At 30.1% G+C, this 18,915-nt stretch overlaps 1 non-coding gene across 1 annotated transcript; it reads right to left on the bottom strand.

Moving 5' to 3' along the window:
* Positions 1-10,123: 10,123 nt before the first annotated feature.
* Positions 10,124-10,195, bottom strand: LOC125593740. Its single transcript, XR_007329634.1, has one exon. It is a non-coding gene; the product is annotated as a small nucleolar RNA snoR60 (small nucleolar RNA).
* Positions 10,196-18,915: the final 8,720 nt, after the last annotated feature.

Raw genomic sequence — 18,915 nt, 5'->3', positions numbered from 1 at the left:
TGTTTGGCTCTACGGTTTGTATGATTGGTTTAAGTATTGACTATCCATTAGGCCTAAGCATTATTAGGTCCGTCTCAGTCGTTAGATAGTCCCAGTACTAAATGTAGATAAATCGTAGTTCATTTTAATATCCATGAAAAATGGATCACAAAAGGCTTAATGCTTCGAAAAAGTCAATTATGTAAATATTTTACACGCACGTTTTTTAAATACATTAACCAACACTGCATACAAATCATGGAAAATGAATGTGTTCTAACCGTTACGATTACACTAAATATTCTCTGTGATAAATCCGGATTCAATCTACAAGACTTGCGCCTGCAGTGGTTCATAAAATTATATACCAATTTTTTTGAAAAAATAATATAGCGACCTATTGTGCAATTTTTTTTTAAAAAAGGACAGAACTTTTAGCCCAATCACATTGCTGAATGAATGACTTGGAATTTTAAAACGATGACAATAACAAATAAGTATGAAGGGCCGACGAGAGATGGCAAACCGGTGGCTAACATAATAATAATTATTTTTCAAAAATATATAAACACTATTCTTATTCTGAATCATGTTCAATCTATCTAATATGATATTCACATACGCACTCCGGTCAAGCTGGTCATGCCATATATATGTGTATATTTATGTAGAATTCTATATGCTCCGAACTCTTAAAACAATACACAACCACCCCTATATAACGTACATGATCTAAAAAATAATAAACCATCTACGCCCTAACATACATAAAAAGATCAAAATTTTTATAATCTTACTTTCAAATATTAACATAAAAATACAATATAGTTATATGCATCATACGGCCATCAAATTGTATATGAAAACTAACATGTTTAAATCATTGGTCAAACTTTTTTAAAAAAATTGTATGTATATTAAACCAAGATTACAAAGACAAATAAATTAAAATTTTGAACAGACAACTATTGTAAACAAACAAAACATATCATATCACATATAATTACTCTTCACCTAAAATTTTTTAAAAGACAAAAATTATTATCATACACATTTTTTACAAATGAAAACTTAAAACACGAACCCCAAAATCATACAAAAAATAATAATCTAGATCACATGTAAAGAATATCCCGCCCGTAGGGCTGGCCGATCCTAGTTGATAATAAGCATGATCGGTAGAAGGATTGAACATAGACTAAAAGTATAAAATAAAATCTATACCTATTAGTTCAAGATCAGTAGAGATTCGTGCTGATAACGTGTTGTAAGTAAAGAAGAGAATAGAGAAATTGGTGTGTATTATTCCATGAGTAATGAGTTCTTTATATAGGATTACAATAGCTTGTGGACAAAGCCACTTGGAGAACAAGTAAAGCTTAGAGAACAAGTACGTTTAAGACTTGCCATAATGACATCACCATAATATTCATAACAATCATGAATGCATTGTTTTTTTTGATTAATTGTAGGATTTTTTGCAAAATTGACCTAGAACTCAAAGTTAAACACAAAACTAACCCTTTTTTTTTTTGAAAATTAGTTTTGCCCTATTCACCCCACAAGTTCATATGATTCACGAAAATGCCATCAAATTTTTTTATTTATTTTTTTCGAAAATGACATTTTTACTCTCTCACCCTCATCATCTTCAAGTAATTACAAGATTGCCATTGTCATCAATACCCCAACCACCATGAACAACCAATTTGAAGCTCTTAATGCTCCCAAAATCGATTTACCCTTCTTCTTTCTCCATTCTTATGAACTAAAAACAACATCTCTCACACTTTCTCTCCACATTCAGCTAAAAAAACCCAAGATTTTGATTCTACATTTTTTATGGTTCATAGAGTCATAGAAGCTAACGATTATGGGTGGGTCACTTTCGTTTGAGATTCTGTGTGCTTGGAGAAGCCTTATGTGTGCTAAGGAAGTTATCTCACCAATTTAAGGTATGAAATCGAGTTTTTTTCAGATCTGTTCGTCCAGACGACTTCCCAGGTAAGTCGTTTGGCTGTAGACGACTTACCTGGAAGTCGTCTGGTCAATGCAGATGTTATTTTTGCAATTGACTTTGAAATCTTTTTTCTGAGACGACTGAAAGTTAAGTCGTCTGCTTTTGTTTGGTTACAAAAAAATCTCCAAAGAACCTAGATGACTTACATGTAAGTCGTCATAGGTTAGTTTTGCATTTGACTGGATTTTGTCGGAATTTTGACTTTCCTGGACGACTTATTTTTCGTCTGGTGGAAAATTGAAATATCAATATTTTATTAAAACCCGACATGTAAGTCGTCGTAGGTTAGTTTTGCCATTGAAAAAAAACTTCAATATTTAATTATACCCAGGTAACTTACAATTAAGTCGTCCGTCCGACGACTTACATGTAAGCCGTCCAGAATTTTATTCCGAGATTCAGGTCAAACCTCGTAAATCCTGGACGACTTACATGTAAGTCGTCGGACGGACGACTGAATTGTAAGTCGTTTATATATAATTAAATATTGAATTTTTTTTTCAATTGCAAAACTAACCTATGACGACTTAATTGTAAGTCGTCGAGTTTTAATAAAATATTGATATTTCAATTTTTCACCAGACGACTGAAATGTAAGCCGTCCAGGAAAGTCAAACTTCTGAAATAATCCAGTCAAATGCAAAACTAACCTATGACGACTGAAATGTAAGTCGTCTAGCTTTTTTTGAGTTTTTTTTAACCAAACAAAAGTAGATGAGTTATTTTTCAGTCGTCTCAGATAACAGATTTTAAAGTCAATTGCAAAAATAACCTCTGCATTGACCAGACGACTTATATTTTAGTCGTCTGGAATACTTAGATTGAAGTGATCAATAAACTTTCGTTTTCTTTGTTCTATGTTTGCTAGTGTGTTTTATTTTGACTTTTTCAGATGATGCGTCAGTTACATGCAGTGTATGGAGAATGATTGTTGAAAGATGGATGTTGGAATATACAAGTCAACGAAAACTCTCTTTGTGGCAACATGTCGTGTTAGTGGTTGTCAATGGAAGGTCAGGGCAAGTGTGAAACATGAGACTAAAACGTTTTGGGTAACCAAGTTTTACTAAATTTGATTAAGTTTTTCAACACAAACTTGTAAGAAATGTGATATGCTTTGACTAGTTACTATTGTTTGTTTCCATCTCTTAAGTATTATTGTTATAGACACCAATGATGATTATTGTTATGAGTTGGAAGAAGGGTTAAAATGCTTCTTAAAATGTTATATCAGTATGAGGCTACCAACATTCTTGTTTATTAAGATGAAAAGAAGACCATTGGAGTTTATTATTGCATATGGGAGATCCAAAGATAAGAAAAAGGCTATTGAAGTATATTATTTCATTGATTTGTAAATGTGTAAACACATTGTTAGCACATATATTATATCTTGGGAAACATTATTACTGATTTTACAAAAAATTCACAAATAAAAGAGTAGACATGCAAATCACAAAACAGACCACAAACAAAACTATTATAGATCATTCATCTACAAAGACAAGCTTGGACTCCACTTGATATGGAAGAAGACTTCCTGGAAGTCGTCTGGAAGACTTCCTGGAAGTCGTCTAGCGTATTGTATTTTAGACGACTAACAGGTAAGTCGTCCCAGAAGTCTTCCAGATCTGAAAAACCTGCATATCAAATCCAGATCTGAAAAATCTACATATCAAAAAACGTTCAAATGACTTAAAAACAGAGAAAATAAGTGGAAGATTAGATAAATCTACCTTTATAGAACACACAAAAATACATATCTAAAATTAATAAATTTACCTTTAAATGAGTGGAAGATGAGAGCCTGTGATTAAAAATCGGCAAAAAAAAGATAGATTAGTGAGAAAGACATGAGACAAAACTGAAAAATTCATATAAAGTTTGATGTTTTCAAGTCAAAGAGATTGGAGTGGGTTTGAAGAGTTTTAGTTTGGAAAAAAAAATAAGAACTTTATACAACATAAAGTTACCAAATGAAGAAAAATCAGACATAAAAACTTACCAAAACGCTTAGATTAGTTATGAAAGAGAGAGACATGGGAGAAGACTCCGTCTGACGACTTCCAGGAAGTCTGAAGTCGTCTGGAAGACTTCCTGGAAGTCGTCTAGCGCATTATATTTTAGACGACTAATAGGTAAGTCGTCCCAGACGTCTTCCAGATCTGAAAAACCTGCCTTTCTAAATCCAGATCTGAAAAACCTGCATATCCAAAAACGTTCAAATGGCTTAAAACAGAGAAAATTAGTGGAAGATTAGATAAATCTACCATTATAGAACACACAAAAATACATATCTAAAATTGATAGATCTACCTTTAAATGAGTGGAAGATGAGAACCATCTGATTAATAACATGCAAAAATAAGATAAATTAGTAAGAAAGACATGAGACAAAAATACTAAATTGATATAAAGCTTAGTGTTTATAAGTTCAAAGAGATTATAGAGAGTTTGAAGAGTTTTAGAATGATGAACATTACATTTTTGTTGCAGCCATTTGAGAGAATGAAAGAGAATGTGTAATTTTTTCTTTATATAGGGAGACAAAAAATCTAATTAGGTTAAATATTTTTGATTCAGACGACTTCCTAAATGCCTTACTTGTAAGTCACCCAGAAGACTTTAATATTTTAGCAAGAAACTAAAATATTTTTAGCGGGAAACTAAAATAGAAGACTTCCTAGACTTACAAGTAAGTGGTCTGGTTTAAATTATTTAAACGGGAAATAATTTTTTTAAAAATTTTAGGCGGGAATATTTGGACGACTGAAAATAAGTCGTCTGGGTAAAATTATTCACCAGACGACTGAAATATAAGTCGTCCACACCCTAAACATAACCCCTAAACTTAATTATCTAATTAAACACTTCATAAAATCAAATCAAACTTTAAAAGTGTTTACTATACACAAAAATAAACACATATAGGTGAAAATTAATTTTTGAAAAAACATTTCAGCTTTCCAAAATCTAACCCTAAGAATTAATACAATACTAAAACATATGTTTACCAAACCCTTAAACCAAAGAATATCATGATTCACTACTTCCACTCATCTCTCTTGAAAATAAATCAATTTGATCATATCTTAATTTATATCATTTAAACTGTTTATAATAACATGATTTTTATTTTTCACTCATCAAAATATTTTTTACAAAATTTATAAATTATTTTTAAGATAAACTGGTACCATACGACTTTCAAGTAAGTCGTCAAGACTACTTCCAACATCTCAGACGACTCAGACGACTTACTGAGGCTATATTCGTAAAAATGGCTTCTGTTTTTTTGTTTGGTCACAAGGGGCTGGACAGTAATTTCAAGGCTTTTAGGTTAGTTTTGCATTTGATTCAAGTTTGGGTATATGTTTGGGGTTAAAATCAAGTTGTGGGTTAGTTTTGGCAAATTCCCCTTAATTGTTCCTCATAACTTTTAACCAATCAAAATTCAATAAACACAATTTATCAGTATTATCTAATAAAAACGCATTGAAAAAAAATATATATATATATATTTGAAATAATTTTTATAAAACATATTTTTCTGGAACGGAAAGAGTAGTCTTTATCCTCGTTATCCGTGAAAAACAATCATCTTTCTTATTAAAACAGAAACATTATGTTAGATCCAATCTTTTTTAAGTAAATTTTTAAATTAAAGGGAAAATTGGAAAAATGAGACACTTTCAACTTGAGTTTGTCACTCTAATACTTTTTCTAAATTTTTTGTCCCTTTAGAACTTTAATTTCTGTAAATACAATTATACCCTTATATTAAATGCTAAAATATATAATATTCTAATATATTTTCTTAATACAATTTATAGAGTAAAAAAAAAGGAGATTCATCGGTTCGCTAAACACAATCCATCGGTTCATTCTAAACTCCTAAATTTTAGATAAACACAATCCACCACCCTCAGAAAATAGAGATAAACACAATTCATCTCTTTGCTAAAACAAAATGCAAGGGTTCGATTTCAAAGAGATTTAGGAGAAGATCTCCAACAGCTTTTGTCCATGGCCACGATCCTTTCAATTCTCGGTTCGAGCTACCAATATCTACACTGGTTACAAGGTCCCAACTGTGTATCGACTCGAGCTCCGTCGTTGCAGCCACCGTCGCTTCACCGTGCTTTTGGTCGCCATCAACTTCTCTCACCGGAACCACCACTGCTGTGTCATCTCCGCCTCTGCACGGGCTCGTCTTCTCCGTTCAAGCAGTCACAGCCCGAGAGCATTGAATCGAGCAGGCCACACCTTCACGCATCGCTCGATTGGTTCTCTCGGATGTTCAGTTCGTCGTTTGGACCAAACCAGATGGATCGAGCATTTGTCTTCAACATCAAACGTTCCAAACCACGAAACAGACATGGCTAAATTTTAATATATTGCACACTTGGCCCCTGAGATTAGTTCCTTTCTTATTTTTTCCCCTGAAATTTTATTTTTGAAAATTAGTCCTCGATTTCACCCCAAAACTCTTGGTTCAGGGAAATATCTTTAATGTTCATCCCAGTACTTTTAAATTTACGGAAATATCTTTATGATTTCGCCTTAAACTTTAAACGTTCACTTTTGACTCTATTATATGAAAATACAATATATACAAAACTCAGAAATTAATCATGGAGCAATCCAAGATTAGTTTTAAATTTTTTATTATACTTTCTAGTATATAAACTAGTATACGTATCAAAGTAGTGTGAATCATATGTGATATAGTGGTTTGTGTGTATAATTTTCTCTTGAATTACTCGGGTTCGAGTGGAGGAAAGAACAATTTTAATGATTTTTTGACTTAGGAAAGAATATACTCTGCGAGATTTAGATTAGATTTCGTGTAGAATTAGGAAAGTACATCTTTAACCGAATATGAAAGTTTCCATATTTTTCGGATTTGCCTAGAATATGTATATTACCTTACGCATGATACAGTAGAGTAGGTGGGAAACATATTATTCCTTTAGACGTAAGGTAAAAGGAAGAACATGTTATGGCACATAATCTAGATAATGTATATTATTGAGTTGTGGCTATATATCGTTATCAAGTTGTAGGTATACTGAAGACATCTTTCTTGATTATAACGTTACGAAATATAGCTTGGTTAGAATATATAAGAAAGACTAGTTTACGTTGTATACCCAAGATATATCTATGTATAAAACTTAGTATCTGATTTCTAGACTAAGTAGATGACCAGAATGAGTATTCTAACTGTAGCTAGAAGATAAAATAAAATATGATTCCACTTTTAAAAAAAAAACTTTTAAACATATATATTGTCATACTTATGTTTTCAATAGTTTTCATATTTTTTAACATTTTTAAAATTCAGTTTATTATTTTAACCATAAAAGAAGGGTAAAGGTTGTCCAGAATTGCCCAAAATATCAGAAGTCCTATTGTGACAAATAAAAGTTCAAAGTGTCCCATTTTTCTAATTTTTCCTAAATTAAATACATTCTTCTATTATAAAGTTAAACCACCCGAAATAATTAATACTCATTTCCTTATACTATTTATTGTTTAGTAACTACTCTCTACCTTATACAATGTTAATACTCGATGTACAAAAAAAGATTAATACATATTAATACTCATTCCTTATAAAACATTAATACTCTGTCCCTTATACTATTGAAGATTTAGTAAATATTTGGTATAAAAAAGTTTATATCGTTTGAATACTAGATTATATTTGATACTTTCCAAAAAAATAGCACCTATTCGTATTTGGCCGGTCCACTCTCTTCTTCTCTTGCAGATCTTTGAGTTTACTTGTTTAACTACGGGTCCGGATCGGGAATGAAAAAACTGAATAAAATTAAAGACGCATATATAATTTTTTTTTGATCATCTAGGTATCCAAAATAAATATTAAAATAAAATCCATAATCGTACTTAATACCAACTAACTTATTCTATCCAAAAATCAGATCCATGTTTTCAAGCGCGGATCAAAATCTAGTTAGTATTACAAAACAATAATTAATATCAGCCAAACATAATTATCATGGTAAATATATATAATAGTAACTAGTGAAATTGGGAGAAATTTTAGTTGTTTGCTACTCCTGTACCTTGAACTCTGTATTTTAATATTAACTAGATTTTGATCCGCGCTTTTAAAATGCAGAATGATTTTTCAACAAAATCTAATTTAAAAATCAATATCTTGTAATATTCTTATAAGTAATGTTTTAACATTTTTATTTTTATTTTTGTATATGAAAACAATATAATTGTATTATTTTTATTTGTATTAAATATGAAATTATATAATATATTACTTAGTAAAATCTTTCTATTTGTTTGGATAATTATGTGATACTTATTTGATAAACTTTTAATTATAAACTTATTTGATGTCAATTTGTTGACTCTAGCATTTTATTTGTATAACACTTATTTGATGTCAACTTGCCAAGCCTAATCTTTCACATATATGCATATGCTCTTAAGAGTAAAAAAAGAAGTCTATGCTAAGAATCTAATATGAAAACTATATTATGTTTAAACGAGTGAAATTTTCAATGAAAATATAAATAAAAAATCCATTAAATTAGTTCATTTCATATTAAATGAAATTATTTAATAGTATCTAAACCTGCGCTAAATAGTTATATTTATTTTCAATTTATTTTCATAATTTCTTTGAGTAGTTTAGTCAATTATTTGACTTATCAAATAATTTAAAAGAACATAAATAAAAGTTATTAAAAAGGCAGGACCTGATATTTTATATTTTTCAGACACAATATTAATTTTTGTGTTATTTGGAAACACATTTAGTAGTATAATGTTAATTTACATAATTATATTTACTTTTTTTATTAATTACTAATGACATTTAAAGTAATATAATGTATGACTAAGGCTTAGGTCCTAAGGAGTATTTCTATTTTAATAAGATAGATTTAGGTTAAGCTATTGCGGTTAATTGATTTTTATAAAGTTCAACTACAATTGTTTTAATAAGATAGATTTAGTTCAACTGCAATTGTTTTGATATGAAACATTTAAAGTTCAACTCTTCAGTCAAATAGCTTGTGAAACAAAAAATCTAGCATCTTGAAAACACACTGAATTTCTGTTTATTGAAATATATGGTTTTAATGAGAGGTCTGCTCCCGCTCAACTCAGCAGATATGTTCAACATATGGCAAACAATCTGCTGGAGAGGGTATTGATTCTAATTGTAACCAGTGTTGATTAAGGTACAACTACTAACAAGGTCGGATGGAACTATAAAATTTTCTTTTAAGTAATAACTAGATTTCGACCCGCGCAACCGCGCGAGTTTTTGTTTTCATTTATTTTTATATAAACATTTTGTTTTCAAAACATATATCCATCTTTCACTTAATACAACAAACAAGAATCCAACCACACTGGTCCACAAATATACAGAGCTTCTGACTTGGATGGTCTATACACACCAGGTATCTTTTTATGCAGCTTGCAGCCTTTTGTTTCTTTGGCATGCGGTAACCGCCCACTACACATGCATGGTCACGCTCAAAACGGCTCAAAAGTCACTTGTTCTCCTGGCTTAAACTGCACTTGCTGCAGCTTCTTCGCCTCGCTCTGAAACACTGCTTCTGCTGGAAACGTTGAGTCAATACAGTTCACCTGAACAGTGGCAGGATACGGTTTGATTTCTGTAAGAGACATCTCCAAATGAAGTGAACTATTAAAATTTAATTTATGGTGCGAGAAGAATAAGATGAAGGATTACAGTTGAGCAAAAATGAAGCGTTCAGTGCTAAAATTCTTGCCTTCAAGAGTTCGGAAAATGGGTTTCAATTAAAGAAAACATAAACATAAAACCCGAAAAGAACAAAGAGAATCATTTATAGTTTAATTGCAGAGTTCTTGGAGCTATTTCTGCAAGAAAATCTGAAAACCGCTACTACAAAGTCTATTGCTTCAGTCACAGCATAAAAAGCTATAATCGCCTAGAAGATGCAATGAGGGAAACTTTACTTTATGAATTGATAGAAAATATATGTAGCAAAGAAAGAGAGAGTTGTGAGCAGAATATTCATGGTGCTTTTGTTGAGATTGTAAAAGCTGAAAGGCTATATTTTAAAAGGTAAAATATACGTAAGGAGCATCAGAAACTTGGAGTTTGCAACACCCATAATGTTCTGAAGGGAATCCAAGTAAAATCATCATCTGCAGATTTTCAGTGCTGTGGTTTTATAATTTTATTTTTTTTAAAATGTACTTAGTTGGGTGTCTAGCACCGGAAAAAGAGCATTTTTCGACCCCTAATATTTGTGTTGTATCTTTTCAGACCCGAACAAAAGATATGTGCTAAAAAAACTCAAACTAAAAAGTAATTTGAATTTCAGACCTGACTTTTAACCGTAGCACTAAAACCTACTTTGACTAACGACTGTTAATTTTGGGTGGAGTTATAAATTAATTAGTTAAAACGACACCGTCTTAAATAAAAAAAAAAATTCCATTAATTACAACAAGGAATCGAACTCATTCTAAGAGACTTCATTATAAAGAGGATGGAACCACTCAACCATAGCAAAATGTCTAAAATGTTTTTTTTTAAAGTTAAAACAACATAGTTTTGTATAATTAACCAAAACGATGTAGTTCTAGAGCATCATTTGACCCATAATTAACGGCTGACAAACGTGGGGTTAGTCAAGGTAGGTTTTAATGCTACGGTTAAAAGTTTGGGATGAAATTTAATTATTATTTTTCGTTTGGGTTTAGTCTAACACTTATCTTCTGTCCGGGTTTGAAAAGGCATGACACAAGTAATAGAGGGCGAAAATGTCATTTTCCCTTCTAGCATCTTGAATAATTGGTATAACATTAGTTCTCTTCTTCGTCATGTTCAAAAATCTATGAGAAAACTCAACAGCGCAAACACATCCCTCAAAAAATTGTGTATTTGGTTTAAACATGAATACTTTGACAACTTCATCTTCTTCTTTTTTGTTGTGGTCTATGGTAACGTGAATTCTCTTGTCAATCTTTTATCAAGTTTCTCAGTTCTTGTTCTACAGAAAGTGTCCGTCATCTTTGATACTCGCCCTGATCAGCGGCGCGCCTTCCTTTTTGTAGTGCTGATGAGAAGTTTGTAAGATAAATTTTCTTGGTAATGACGCTCTATTATTTTGGAAAGATCATGCATTATTGATATTAATATTGTCACTCTCAACTTTTCTTGGTTCTTACTGTGCCCATGTTGCTTTATATTGTTTGTTAATTTAGTCACTGAAGGTTACAAATTTAAGTAGCAATACCTTCTCTCGACTTCAATGGTGCATGCTACGTCCATGTGGTCATGTTTGGCTAGTTCTACATCTACTAATTCTCAATAGATGATGAGTTTCTCCCGAGAATCAGCACTCTAAGGTTGCCAAAATAATATACCTTGAACCGTTTGAATCAATCAAAAGATTGTGGAACGAAGGATCATACAAAGGTTGTAAGAAATCTTTTAATTCCCGTGCTGCTAAGCCCCTGGATATGATGCACCAAGTGAATCAAGGAATTTTTGTTGTTTGGGATCACTCTCTTCACTATAGAAATATCTATATATAACATCAAACCCAAATTCTGTACTTGCTGACATCATCCTTTTTTTGTAGGAAAAAAAAAATTCATTCCAATGGTCAAATTTTTTTTTATTTTTGTGATCTAAAGGCCATAAACAGTCTTGCTGATGTCATCAAAATATTATGTTTGGCAACTCTTCCTTAAAACAGTTATATATTTAAGCAACAAATCTTTTGGCAAACATACCTTTTCATTATCTATTTAAACAATGCATCCCTTAACAAACAAATTTTTCACAATTTCAATTTAAAAACAAAAATCTGAAATGTTTCCATCTCAAACAACACATTGCTTCTAGATTAGTCCTGGATGTACCTTTTCATAATCTATATAATGAAATTTTTACAGCAGAAATTTATAAAAAACATACTTGGTTGTTTTAGTAACCATCTGCTATCTCCTTTTCTTATTTTTTTGGTATCTGTGTCAAGGTATGTCATTCCGTATTCATTTGGTATCTTATTGTACACTTAATAATTGATGTTTAATAATAGATTCTATAACGGTTGATTAAAGGGAACAAATAGAAAAAAAAATTTAACGTCATTAGTCTTTCTTCTTCTCCTTCCTTACGGTGACATTTATCACTGGGGTTTGTTGTTTTTAAAGAAGTAGAGTAAGTATTACAAGTTTTACATACCTTGCTGTTGTTGTCGCTAGAACGTTAGTATCAAATAAAATAAGATTGCAAGTCTTATTTTAAAAAGTAGAGTTAGTCCAGTCTGAGATTTATCTCATTTTATATGCAAGTCTCATTGTAAGAGAATTTGATGTTGGTATTGTCTCCTCCACGTCTTCATCATTCGGAACCATTTCGTTGGCTTTTGATGGCACGGCTGCTTCCTCCTGTAGTTGTATCTGGTGACGAGAATGGTGGCTCGTCCTTTAACTGCATCAAAGCCTAGCGATGAAGAGTGGGAAGTAGAGTGTCCAACGAGACACAACCCATTCTTGCAACGTGATAAACGAGATGATTTTAGTGTCCAACCAAAATATAAAGTTGGATAATAACTATCGTAAGTGACCTTGCTGTTGCTGCTGCTAGAACGTAAGGATCAAATAAATAAAATTGGAAGTCTCATTTAAAAAAGTAGAGTAACTCCAGTCTGAGATTTATTTCATTTTATATGAAAGTCTCCATGGTAGTCTGAGATTTATTTCATTTTATTTGTGAAACTACCAAACAGTTTGATCACAAATAAACCATAAAAAATCATAGATGAAAATAATTTGCACGAAAGGAAAAAGTAGAAGAAGAGTAATAAAGTCAAGAGAAATAAAATAAAATACCTGTTACAAAAAAAACAATTTGGAAGGGATAGACATAGATTTTTGCCCATATTTGTTTATTCTCTTGACAATTAATTTTTACCAGCATAACAATGAATTTTTTTAAATTTAAATATGAAATGGATTAATTAACAAAATCCTATTTGGTTTTCCTTTCCGTGGTAACCTTTGTAAGAAATAATTAAATTGTATAAGAATAAAATTTTTTACAACATTATTGCTTACCAAAAAAATTAATAAATATTTTTTTACTACGTCTTCTTATTTAGAATAAAAACATCTATGTACATATATAAACATATTAAAATATAACTGACGAAGAACTGAAAAGTTGTGACGACTCTGCTTCTAATTTAAGCAGATGTGCTTTTTCGTTTTTTTTCTATTGAAGATAAATTAAGAGGATTAAACTTTCCCTATTGCATAAATAAGAAGTGAGGATATTTTTGTATAAGTTATTTTCAGTTATTATAACCTTAAAATCATGAATGTATAATTATATATATTTTTGGTCTAAATATATAGACATATTTAAACATATTAACATATAACTGACGAAAAAATGAAAAGACGTGTCAGTGCTTCTAATTTTAACAGATGTGCCTTCTCATCATTTTCCTTTACTACTGATAATATAATCACTATATGTTGATGATCTTAGAATCACATGGTCCAATCCTCTGAATATTGATGACACAGTATGCATCAAAAATTCCAAGTTACCTTTTTATGATGAAAAAAACTTTTTTATCTGTTATTTTAAATTATTATAACTTTGAAAACAAATGTGAAAGGTGCGGTTTCACGTTGAAAGACATTTGGTAACACTAGATATTAGTTTTTTTTCTTTTGTATTTCATCATACTAATGTACGTACTCCATGTATTTGAAATAACTAAAAAATTTCAAAGAAAATGAAAAGTTACCATTAAAAATACAATATAACTTTTCAAAACTAACAGACACAATTGTTCAAGACTCTTTTTACAGTATAAGTAGAGAAAAAGGGATCACTAATTCACAGACAACAACAACATGGATAGGAAGGAATCAAACTTCCTACCTACAAATTACTAGAAAATATCAAGATGAAACGTTGAGAACAAAGAATTATAGAAAGAGTAATAAGAAAATGTGGGAAGTAAGAAATCCTAAAATTGGTGATGAGGTTATAAGTCTTAATTTCTTACTACTGGATGAAAAGGTAATGTTTTCAATATTTTAATTGAATTACTTTTAATACAATAAATAACTTCAATTTTTTTATAATCTAGGAACCTACTATTGTGGGATCAATTTATAACTGATACATTCATCAATTTTCTCAGGAACCTTTAGAATGTAAAATATATATCTTCAATGATTGTGAGTATGGAAGGCTGGAGATCATTATAAAATTTCAGAACATCCTTTTATTATTTGGTTGAATGATTCAACAATATCTCAAATTGAACAATATGGTGTATTAATAAATTGTGAAAAATTTAGGTTCCGAGATTATGATCAACTTATGGAAATTGTAGACAAAAATTAATCATATGATGGTAATACAAAAATTAATAAACACAAAACTTTTTAATGTAGATAATGTGTATTAAATAATTAAGTTATTTACAGATACTATTGGTGTTATCATTGAAGAAACGCTGAACACAAAAGATACAAGTAGTAGACAAAGAAGAATAAACCTAGATCTTCAATTAGAAGGGTAAGTTCATAGTTACATCGGTCAGAAAAATAATTTATTAGTAAAATATTAAAATATCAAATTTTTGAGATTTAACCTCTTCTCATAACTTAGAATTTGATTTAAGTTTGACAAAAAAACATAATAAAATATTTTGCAAAACTACTGCATCAAATTTGAATAATATTAACTTTATTACTACATTTCAAAATCTCATTTTAATAATATTTACGCTTCTTTTTTAACTTACTGTTTTATAATATCACTACGTTTAAATGTTTTTAATATTGTTTGATAAAAAATAGGGAAAACAAAGTGCATATTACTATATCGGACAATGTGATAGATACCTATCAAAAAACAAATAAAAATAAAGAAGCAAAAAGTGTAACTCTAATAATAACAAGTGGCAATCCCAAAATATTTTCAGGTTTTGTAATGTATCATCATACTTAATTTAGATAGAAATTAAAATTTTAAACAATAAATAAAATTATGGTTATAAACATGGAAAATGGGATATCTTTATTTAAAAACAATGTCAGCCTCAAAAATATATAGAGATGATCGCTTGGATACTATTCAATCCTTCAAAGTAAACAATGAATATAAATTGAATTCAAACATATTAATTAATTGGCTAGATATGATTGTATATATATAACCAATTAATTAATTTGTGGTCTACCCAAAACACCTACAACACAAGTGAAGTTGGAAAACAATGTAATCAACACACTTAACAACATTGTCAAAATAACATAAATAATGAATTTCATTTCTGGATATTTGTTTCAGGTATCTCAAATTTTTTTTTTGTCAACAAGGTATCTCAATTATTTATTCTAATAAAACTCACATATGAGTTTTAAAAACATAAAAATATTCATAATTATTAAAAAGTATGATGTACTCCATTTATTGTCAGGAGAAAGAGTTTACCATTGAAAAACAAATAAGGAAATTAGTTCAATAAATGGATGAAATTACATATCTTGTCATCGTTGTGCAAAAATATTTCACAAAGTGGGTGGAAAGTTTATTTGCAAAAATGCACAAACATGGATATTGTTGGTATCTTAAGGTAATTAAGAGTCCTAAAGATTTTTTAAACTTAGATAATAAACAGATTAATAATAAAATGGTAATTTATAATAGCTATAAAACAGAGACTATTATCGAAGATAATTCAAATATTGCATTATTAACCACATTCAATAAAGAAATGACAAGGATTATGGGTAAATATCCCTGTTCGGGAACGCGCTAGGTGCTAGTCGGGCGGTCGGGTTGGGCCTAGCGCCTAAAGAGAAAATCGGAGAATAATCGGAAATTATGCGGGGCAGAATTTTTAGATGGTTTACTATGTTATAAAACATGTTAATCTTTAATTGTGTATAACATTAATACATTTTCATGTTTAAGATTGTATAAAACACACAAATAGAATATATAAACTTAATATAGTGTAATTTTCATCAAAATTAAGAATATAAATGATATTTATAAAATTTTAGATCAAATAAATAAATAAAAATATTATTAAAAATAAAAAAAATAAAAAATAAATAAAAAATAAATAAAAAATAAATAAAAAAATAGATTAGGCGGCCGCCTAGGTGGCTAGGCGGTCATTTAGGCGGTCTAGGCGGAAAAAAATCGGATATCCGATTTTTTAAACCGATTTGGCATAAATCGGGGCGGAAAAGTGACGCGTAACGCCTAGGCGGCCGCCTAGGCGGCTAGGCGGCCGAGTTTTAGAACAGGGGTAAATATTCAACAGACTTGATTAAATTACGTAAGGGTAATACTTGTAAATATTATTACACTATAATGTATAAATAAATACTAATGTTTAAAATTAACAAAAATGCAGGAGCAATCATATAATGATTCATGTGATAACACAATTATCTCTTTCTTATCAGAACAAATAATTGGAAAAGTTTTCAAATTCAATGTTAAAGTCACATCTTTTAATTATAAGTTTATAACTCAACTTCAGCAAGATTAACAGTCACATGAATCACAAGAAACCAATTAATATTGAAGAGGTACAATACATTTTGACTAACAATTGTTATACTCTTTCTTTTGTTTCTAATATAAAAAACAAAGTAAATAAAATACAAAAAAAGTTTTTTAATAAATACATCATTTGTATTTAGCAGCCTATTATAAATGCAAGTTTGGTCCAGGCATAAGAAAGTAAAGTCATTATTTCTTGTAAAGGAAAAAAAAAAAGAGATTAGGAACACTATTTAGGCCTATTATACTGTCTAATTTTCAAACAAATATAATAACATTTTCCTGTTTTTATACGCATTATATATTTACCACTCATTTATTGTATAATTTTTCAATTTCACAAGTTATTAATCTACTAAAACTATGTTAAAACATTTTATATTAAATAACTAAAAAATTAACACAATTTTATAAGTCCAACATTTAAATTAAACAATTTACGTTTATTCTTCGCGCGTGAATATATAATGTGCGGGGTTGTTTCCTAGTGATGTTTAAAAGAAGAAAGAATTCAACAAGGTCAAAAAAAAAAATCTATCCTGTTATAAACCAAATGATGATCGACCATGGACCAGCCCGTACTGCAGGCCCAATCCGGGACATGATAATGACAACTACAGACTATGTGTTTATCTAGTATATATTCCATGTATATCTGTAACATAGTGTTTATCCTTATCCTTATCTTGTTAGGATAAACATGACCTTATGACGGTCTAATATCTTGTATATATATGGACCTTCTGGTCAACAGTAATGATAACAGAAGTATTTCCCCAACACTTCATTTACAACACGTTATCAGCACGACGTTGCTCTCATAAACCCTAACCCTAAAAACCAGAAATAAATCCGAGCAGTAAAAACCCTAATTCCTGACAAACTTCAAACAGCTCTATCCCTCAACTCTGGTGGATCCAGACGACGAGCCAGATACCAAATTAAAGCTCTTGACGAGACGAAGCCAACGCCGCTAACCACGCATCAATCGAAGTTTGGACGCGCCCCCATGCTCAGCTACTATACAGGCGGAAAATTTGTTCCAGAAACCAAAATCTCTCTCAACCATATACCAGTCTCCTATTCCAGCAAGCAGCAACAAAAACAATAATTCCGAGCAATCCATCAGCTAACCAGGAAGATCTCTAACTGATAGACCGATCAACCCATCAAAAGTTTTCAGGTATCATCGAAAACTCATCTAAAACCCATAAAGTATTAAATACCCCCATCCGCAGCCATGTAGCTATATTTAGCAACATGTCTCTGCAAATAAAATAAAACGAGAAACCATAAACTCTTTAAAATCTCGAACCTGAACTTGTTTTGAACATGTTCTTAATCTGAAACTGATTTTAAAATTGTTTAAAACTTTTCCTGATGATAGTTTCACATTAGAACTGTTTAGGATTCAAAGTTAAACAATTTTTTTAAAAAAAATCTGACTGCTATATGTTGAAAGAAACCGACTGTTACTTGCTTAAACTTATCATTATTGTCCTGTTTAATGTTCTTATCTGATCTGAATCAACTAGAACTGTTAAGGACTGCATGTTACATAATTTTTTTTTTTGAAAATCTGATCATGTTTTCATAAATTAATCCGAGGTTTTACCTCCTGTTCTTGTCTGAGAAATTTGTTTTCCTGATGATTGATAACGACTAGAACTTGATTAGGATTGAAAAAAATATTTTTTAATATTTAAAATCGAAATATCAGAGATATATCTGAGAAAATATATTTATTTTTAAATCGAAAAGTATATAATAAATTGCTTGAATAAATCAAATCTTCCTGATTTATTTTTTTTAAACCACAATAATTTCTGATTTGATTATTTTTCGAAAAAATAATAATAAATATATGGTATATTTTTCGAAAACCCTAACCTGATTTCATGATTGAATTGGTTTGCTTGATTGCATATTGTTTGCATACTAATATTGCATACTGAACATGATCTCGACTGTTAGGGATATAGATCATTCATAGTTTTCAAGCAATCTGATCTGAACTGAAAAAAAAAATCATTATACTAAATGATCCGACCCAATGGGATGAAAAAAATATGGAAAATTTTCCTGATCATCTAAGATAGAATCCCTAAAGGCCTTGAAACCTTGTGTTTGAAATAAGAGGACCTTAAATCTGAAAAATACATTGATCCACACCTTAAACCGTATGGTTTTAAGAAAATGCATCATTTAAAAAAAAAAAAAAATTTGGTCCGTGTGTGGCATTGATATGAAGCATGAAAAATTTCAAAAAGATTACTTGATTAAGACCTGTTTTGAATAATGATTTCAG

This window comes from Brassica napus, chromosome C9 (genome assembly GCF_020379485.1).
Source record: "Brassica napus cultivar Da-Ae chromosome C9, Da-Ae, whole genome shotgun sequence".
Lineage (NCBI taxonomy): Eukaryota > Viridiplantae > Streptophyta > Magnoliopsida > Brassicales > Brassicaceae > Brassica > Brassica napus.
The sequence above is the reverse complement of the archived record's forward strand: the minus strand, read 5'-3'. Positions and strand labels throughout refer to the sequence as shown.